The sequence below is a fragment of the Macaca nemestrina genome, chromosome 11 (genome assembly GCF_043159975.1).
Source record: "Macaca nemestrina isolate mMacNem1 chromosome 11, mMacNem.hap1, whole genome shotgun sequence".
NCBI classification, from domain to species: Eukaryota; Metazoa; Chordata; class Mammalia; order Primates; family Cercopithecidae; genus Macaca; species Macaca nemestrina.
In genome coordinates this window covers 15,278,534-15,287,403 of record NC_092135.1, presented here as the reverse complement: position 1 = coordinate 15,287,403, position 8,870 = coordinate 15,278,534, and positions in this window count along the sequence as shown.

The following is an 8,870-nucleotide window of genomic DNA, read 5'->3' as shown; positions in this document are numbered from 1 at the left end:
AGGTTGTGAAGACCGTGGGAAAAGTGTCGTATCTGGGCTGGAATGGCATGGTCCCTCACAGCTTCCCTTGGCTAGGGGAGGGAGTTCCCCAACCCCTTGCACTTCCCGGGTGAGGCGACACCCCACCCTACTCTGGCTCACCCTCCGTGGGCTGCCCCCACTGTCTAACCAGTCCCAATGAGATGAGCGGGGTACCTCAGTTGGAAATGCAGAAATCACCCACCTTCTGCATTGATCTTGCTGGGAGCTGTAGAGTGGAGCTGTTCCTATTCAGCCATCTTGCCCAGGAATCCTCACAAAGTATCTTTTATGAGCACATTGAAGTGAAATTACAAATAAATATCGGAAAGAAAACCAGAAAATTCACAAACACATGTAAATTAAACAACAAACTCTTAAACAGAAAAGCAAAAAAAAAAAAAAGGTCAAAGAGGTAATCACATATTAAATAAGTCAATTTTTCAAAATGAATAAAAATGATAACACAACATACCACAATTTAAGGAATGCAGCTAAGAAAGTGCACAGAAAAAAATTTATAGCTATAAATGCCTGCATTGAAAAAGAAATCAGATCTAAAAGCAATAGCCTAGCTCTACATTCTGAGGAATTAGAAAAAGAGGCATAAACAAGCCAAAAGGTAGCAGAAGAAAGGAAATAATAAATAATACAACAAAGATAAATTAAATAGAATATAGAAAAATAATAGGGAGAATCAATAAAACCAAAATTTGATTATTTTAAAAGATTAATAAAATTAACAAACTTTTAGCTAGGGTAACAAAGAAAAAAGAGAGAAGACACAAATCAGAAATGAAAGTGGAAATATTATTGACCTTAAAGTTATAAAAATTATGACACTACTATAAAAATTGTATGCTAACAAATTATATAACCTAAATGAAATGGGCACATTCTTAGACATATAAATTACTTAACTTCACCCAAGAGGAATTAGAAAATCACAACAGATCTATGATAAGCAAATAGATGGAATTAGTAATTAAAAGCCTCTCAACAAAAAAAAATTCAGATAACTTCACTGGTACATTTTATCAATCATTCCAAACATTTAATAAAAAATGAACAGCAATCCTTCTGAAAAGCTTAAAATTATAGAAAAGGAAGGAAAATTTTCCAACTCATTACTATTAGCCTAACATTAGCCTGATATTAAAGCCAGATAAGACATCACAAGAAAATTACTGGACAATATTCTTTATGAATGTAGATACAAAAGCCCTGAATGAAATACTGTCAACCTGGAGCCAACAGTATAGTAAAAGGATTATACACCGTGACCTAGTGGGATTTATTCCAAGATTCAAGGATTAGTCAATATAAGAACATCAATGTAATACTCTACATTAATAGAATGAAAGAGGGAAAAACATAAATGAACAAAATACGATCATCTCAATTGACAAGAGACAGCTGCCAAAATTCAACACCTTTCCATGATAAAAACATCCAGAAAACTAGAAATGGAAGGGAACTTCCTTTATATGTTAAAGGACATTTTTTTTCTTTCATCTTTTTAGTTCTGGAAACTGGGCTTTCTCTCTCTCTCTCTTTTATTTATTTATTTTTTTGAGTTCAGCTATATATTTATTTATTCTTGTTAAACTTCAATCAATTTGAAAGTATACAGTAACAGCCCTTCATGCTAAAAACTCTCAATAAATTCGGTATTGATGGAACGTATCTCAAAATGATAAGAGCTATTTATGACAAACCCACAGCCAATATCATACTGAATGGGCAAAAACTGGAAGCATTCCCTTTGAAAACTGGCACAAGACAGGGATGCCCTCTCTCACCACTCCTATTCAACATAGTGTTGGAAGTTCTGGCTAGGACAATCAGGCAAGAGAAAGAAATAAAGGGTAATCCGTTAGGAAAAGAAGAAGTCAAATTGTCCCTCTTTGCAGATGACATGATTGTATATTTAGAAAACACTATTGTCTCAGCCTAAAATATCCTTAAGCTGGTAAGAAACTTCAGCAAAGTCTCAGGATACAAAATCAATGTGCAAAACTCACAAACATTCTTATACAGCAGTAACAGACAAACAGAGAGCCAAATCATGAATGAACTCCCATTTACAATAGCTTCAAAGAGAATAAAATACCTTGGAATCCAACTTACAAGGGATGTAAAGGACTTCTTCAAGGAGAACTACAAACCACTGCTCAGTGAAATCAAAGAGGACACAAACAAATGGAAGAACATACCATGCTCATGGATAGGAAGAATCAATATCGTGAAAATGGCCATACTGCCCAAGGTAATTTATACATTCAATGCCATCCTTATTAAGGTACCAATGACTTTCTTCACAGAATTGGAAAAAACTACTTTAAAGTTCATCTGGAACCAAAAAAGAGCCCACATTGCCAAGATAATCCTAAACCAAAAGAACAAAGCTGGAGGCATCACGCTACCTGACTTCAAAGTCTACTACAAGGCTACAGTAAACAAACAGCATGGTATTGGTACCAAAACAGAGATATAGATCAATGGAACAGAACAGAGCCATCAGAAATAATACCACCCATCTACAACCATCTGATCTTTGACAAACCTGACAAAAACAAGAAATGGGGAAAGGATTCCCTATTTAATAAATGGTGTTGGGAAAATTGGCTAGCCATAAGCAGAAAGCTGAAACTGGATCCTTTCCTTACTCCTTACACGAAAATTAATTCAAGATGGGTTAGAGACTTAAACGTTAGACCTAAAACCATAAAAACCCTAGAAGAAAACCTAGGGATTACCATTCAGGACATAGGCATAGGCAAGGACTTCATGTCTAAAACACCAAAAGCAATGGCAACAAAAGCCAAAATTGACAAATGGAATCTAATTAAACTAAAGAGCTTCTGCACACTAGTGGTGGGACTTTAAAGTAATTCAACCATTGTGGAAAACAGTGTGGCGATTCCTCAAGGATCTAGAAGTAGAAATACCATTCAACCCAGCCATCCCATTACTGAGCATATACCCAAAGGATTATAAGTCATGCTACAACAAAGACACATGCACACGTATGTTTATAGCGGCACTATTCACAATAGCAAAGACTTGAAATCAACCCAAATGTCCATCTGTGACAGATTGGATGAAGAAAATGTGGCACATACACACCATGGAATACTAGGCAGCCATAAAAAAGGATGAGTTCGTGTCCTTTGTAGGGAGATGGATGCAGCTGGAAACCATCATTCTCAGCAAACTATCGCAAGAACAGAAAACCAAATACCGCATGTTCTCACTCATAGGTGGGAATTGAACAATGAGATCACTTGGACACAGGAAGGGGAGCATCACACACCCGGTCCTATTGTGGGGAGGGGGGAGGGGGGAGGGATAGCATTAGGAGATTTAACTAATGTAAGTGACGAGTTAATGGGTGCAGCACACCAACATGGCACATGTATACATATGTAACAAACCTGCACGTTGTGCACATGTACCCTAGAACTTGTATAAAAAAAAAAAGTATACAGTAATTGTTACTGAATATAGACAAAGGATAATGGTGTCAATCACTGAATTATAAATGGTGAAGGAACAAATCTCTGATGCAGAAATATTTTAAAGTAATTATGTACATACTGTAGCCTAGAAGATAGGAAGCATAACTCCTCATCTCTTAGGTGTGGCCTGTGCATTTCAGAGTACAGCATAGAAAAGAAATAGAAGAGTAACTTTACAGTGGAGAAATCTGGCAAGTACTACTTCAGCCATATGATCCAGGTCAACATCAGTACTCATAATCCATATTGATAGTATGTACTCTTGATATTATAGGATGTAAATAACACTTTATCTCTGTAGCCTCCCTTCTGAAACACATCACTCCAGTGTAATCCTGAGAAATATGTCACACAAACTGTATTAGCAGGACATCTACAGTATACCTTGCAAGTATTCTTCAAAACTGTGAGAGCCATCAGTAACAGAGTATGAGAAGCTGTCACAATGCTGAGGAGCCTAAGGCGACATGATTACCAAGTGCAATGTGATATCCTGGATGGGATCCTGGAACAGAAAAAGGAAATTAGGTTAAAATTAAGAAAATCTGAATGAACTATATATTTTAATTAATTATAATGTGTAAATATCAGTCTGTTATTATTTACAAATGTACCACTCAAGTGTCCCATTTTAATAATAGGAAAAATAATGGATGAGGGGCACAGTGGAAATCTGCAGTTCTGTGCAATTTCTCTGTGAATCTAAAACTTGAAAAAAAATCGTCTGTTAATAATACCAACACAGAAACAAGTTGAGGCACTTGTTTTTGGAATTCCAGGTTAAAGACGTTGCTTCAGGGAAAGGTGCAAGATAATATCTGACACTGGCACTGGAAATTTTTCTTTTCTTCTCAATTATTGGTCATTCTTGGAAAGTCAGGTGATACCCCTCAAGTCAACTTTCCCCCAAAATGGAGCTAAAAATGTACCCTGAGGGCAGACGTAAATAAAAGGACCTAAAGAAGGAGAGAAATACAGAAGTCAACGTTAGTCTCTTTCCTCACTTCTCCACGTTTTCTTGTCTGTTCTCAGTACATTGATTTTCTGAAGGCACTGGCCTCCTTCACCATTGCCATCTGTGTGTGATATGACCACTGCTGGTCATGACCTTCCACAATGAGGATATTTGAACTAGATAGCTGTCAGGGTGCAGTGCCTTGACAGGCCAGTGAGGACAGAGATTTTTGCTGACTCTGAACTCAATCTACCTCACTGAAGTGAAAGCTTAAATTAGATATTTTCAAATAGCGTATATGCAGTTGTGTATTTCCTCATAATTTTCCCCTTCATGTGATGATTGCTTTCCAACGGGACAAAGCACTGTGACATATAATATTAACCTAAGTTATATCTTTCCAGGCTTACAAGTTTCCTTGTTTCACTTTGTTATTTCCAGAAGACTTCCTTTACCCTTCTCTTGATTTCTGCCATTTTTATATTAATGTATGGTAAGAACAACTTTGTGGGTACTTATCATATATTCTTTCAAACAAAGAATGCTATTATGTTTGCTTCCTTCTGAGGTAGCTTATGCATACATTTTTGTTGCCATTTTAGCTTTGATATCATATTAAGTTGAAATTTTTAAAATGACTATCGCTGGGCATGGTGGCTTATGCCTGTAATCCCAACACTTTGGGAGGCCGAGGCGGGCAGATGACCTGAGGTTGGGAATTCGAAACCAGCCTGACCAACATGGAGAAACCCCATCTCTACTACAAATACAAAATTAGCTGGGTGTGGTGGTGCATGCCTGTTATCCCAGCTACTCAGGAGGCTGAGGCGGGAGAATCACTTGAACCCGGGAGGCAGAGGTTGCGGTGAGCCGAGATCACGCCATTGCACTCCAGCCTGGGCAACAAGAGTGGAACGTGAAACTCTGTCTCAAGAAAAAAAGAAAAAAGTGACTATTAGGACCCATTCTTGAATTCAGCTAATTGATTAGAGAGAGACAAAATTTTATAAGCAATTTCTCATTATTTTCTCTTACTCGCCTTGACTTTGATTTGATTTGTGACTGCCACTGTTCTTCTTAATAATTCAATTAACCAATACTTACTGAGCCACCTGCTCTGCATCAGACAATATTCTATGTATTGCTAGACCAATAACAAGACTGATGAACTACCTACACTTTACATTCTAGTGAGGTAGCAGATAATAAGCAGATAAACATGAAAGTATATAATATAATATAGGAAGTGATGAGTAATGTAAAGAAAGAAAAATCAGTTTTAGAAGATAGGCCAAGAGCAACAGTTTTATAAACAGTGGTCTCTGAGGAGACAGCAATTGCTCAAAGACCTGTATGAGAAAAGTAAGCCACACAAATATCTCAATGTAGTCTGGGTAGAAGTAAACTCAATTAGAAAGACTCTAGGCAAGAGCTTGCCTACGTTTATTGTAAAACAGTAAGGATTTTTGAGCAAATAAAATTGGACAGAAGGTAGTCATTGGCCAGATCATAGAAGAACATAAAATATGATTTGAATATCATTATTTGAATATCTTGCATAATAATGATGTGGTCTTGTATTATCATTTTTCTTTTTTTTTTTTCTTTTTTTTTTTGAGAATGAGTCTTACTCTGTCACCCAGGCTGGAGGACAGTGGTGCAATCTTGGCTTACTGCAACCTCTGCCTCCCAGGTTCAAGCCATTCTCCTGCCTCAGCCTCCTGAGTATCTGGGATTACAGATGCTTGTCACAGTGCCTGGCTAATTGTTTGTATTTTTAGTTTTTTTTTTTTTTTTCATGTTGGCCAGGGTGGTCTTGAACTACTGACCTCGTGATCCACCCACCTCGGCCTCCCAAAGTGCTGGGATTACAGGCTTGAGCCACCACGCCTGGCCATATTATCTTTAAATCTCAGGTTCCTCATCTGTGAAATCAACTAATATGTGTTTATTTTTATAAGTCAAAGATAGAAAATTGAAATGAGGCCTAGGATGCTGATTATATTTTGTTCTTTGAGCCAGGTGATAGTTAAATAGATATGATCACTTTGTGAACACTTAAAACCAAACACCGCATGTTCTCACTCATAGGTGGGAATTGAACAATGAGATCACTTGGACTCTGGTAGGGGAACATCACACACTGGGGCCTATTATGGGGAGGGGGGAGGGGGGAGGGATGGCATTGGGAGTTATACCTGATGTAAATGATGAGTTGATGAGTGCTGATGAGTTGATGGGTGCAGCACACCAACATGGCACAAGTATACATATGTAACAAACCTGCACATTGTGCACATGTACCCTAGATCTTAAAGTATAATAAAAAAAAAAAGAAAAGAAAAAAAAAAGACGCACTTTTCTGCATGTAATGTACACAAAAATGTGTAAATACTTAGTAGTTTTATAAAAATAAGATAGTATGTGTGTGTGTGTATATATATATATAGTTAAGCAAAGTACCCAGCACATTTTGGCCAAAGCAGATATATCTCTCCTGTCTTTTGTTTCCTTTTTTTCCTAGCCCAATAATCCTAGAGATTTTAAAGTACTTCTGTTTGTTTACTTTCATTTTCAAAAAAGTTAATTATAAAGCAAATAAACTCATTTTAGGAAAAATGCAAAAAAATCTGATAATATGCTCATTTATAAATAAAAAAGCAAACAAAACCTTTAAATTCTAACAACAGGCCGGGCGCGGTGGCTCAAGCCTGTAATCCCAGCACTTTGGGAGGCCGAGACGGGTGGATCATGAGGTCAGGAGATTGAGACCATCCTGGCTGACACGGTGAAACCCCGTCTCTACTAAAAAATACAAAAAACTAGCCGGGCAAGGTGGCGGGCGCCTGTAGTCCCAGATACTCGGGAGGCTGAGGCAGGAGAATGGCGTGAACCCGGGATGTGGAGCTTGCAGTGAGCCGAGATCTGGCCACTGCACTCCAGCCTGGGCGGCAGAGCGAGACTCCGTCTCAAAAAAAAAGAAAAAAAAAAAAATTCTAACAACAGCCACCAGCCTACTCCCACCCTTTCCAAGGTATTCTAATCCTCCTCTTCCTTTTCTCCAAGGCATATGTTTTTCCTAAGGATAGTTCCATTTTATTTTTTACATATACTTCTTTAATTTTTCCACCTTCTTCCAATTTTCTTTACCTTTCTATTGATTATGGATTTAGTAAGAAAAAAAGTTAAGGGTGACAGTCAGAGTGCATGCAGAATTCTTCAAAGCAATGAATGTTGAGAAAAGCCATGTATGTTTAGAAGTTAGTAGTCTCCCCTCTAGATTTCTGTGCAGCTTGAATTCCTCAGTGTTTCTGAACTTCTTGTGTTTTTCTCTTATGTTTTAAATAATACTCTGCTACTGTTTTTATCTTGATTATCATTTCAGTGGGATTTAAAACATTTCTTTCCATTATTTTTCTTTTCTCCTTACTTTTTTCCTCTTCTCTTATATTTTCTCTTTCTTTCTCTCCAGCTTCATCCCTTCATTAATTTACTTCTCACCTTTTAAGTTTTGGTAACTGTTTTTCATTTGGCCAGCTCTCAGTATACCTTATTTATTTAGTATGTTTGTGTTGGGTTCCAAAGCAAACATCCTCACCAGTGGTGTAAGACGGAAGAAGTGTGATCATTAGCTCTGCAATTACCACCACAGAATTCCTGTGGCTTGCCTAAAACCTTCTCTTGGAACCTTTTCTTACTTGGAAACAATCTCATCTTAAGAAATCAAGCAATACTTGAAGAAATTTTGAGGAACCCATAAGGAAGAAAAATGTATACTCATTTCCCTTAACATGATACCATTTCAGAATTACCTGTGTGGTGCTTTTCATTGCTATAGAAATCAAATTAAACTCAGAGTGATTGTAATATAATGGGATACTTTACTTGAGAAAGGGGATTTTTATAATTGGGAGAAGCATTGAGAGTCAGCAGTGAATATTCATGACACGGGCTTGGACCATTTAAACAGACAGCTTCTAAGAATATCTCTTGAGGCCATTTAATCTCTTGTGCTTGACGATCCTGACCCAAGGTGAGAATGAGTCTCAAATACATTAAAATTCTTAAACCATTAGTTTTATTTTGTCCCTGAAAAACTAGAGTTTAACTTTCAGAATACATTTTCTCATTAGAATTATCTGTTTAAAAATTCTTGGTGACATTCCATTTTTCACCTAATCTCACATTTGTCTTGTTCTGTTTTGTCAAAAATGTTTTCCTAAAAATGGAAAAAAAAAAAAACACCTCTAGAATGATTAATCGAGTGATATTCTCAATAAATCTACAACTAGAATCATCTGTAAGTCCTAACAAGTTTCAGTTTCTATCACGTTAATGCCTTTTAGTGGATAAATTTTGCTCTAGGTCACTATCCA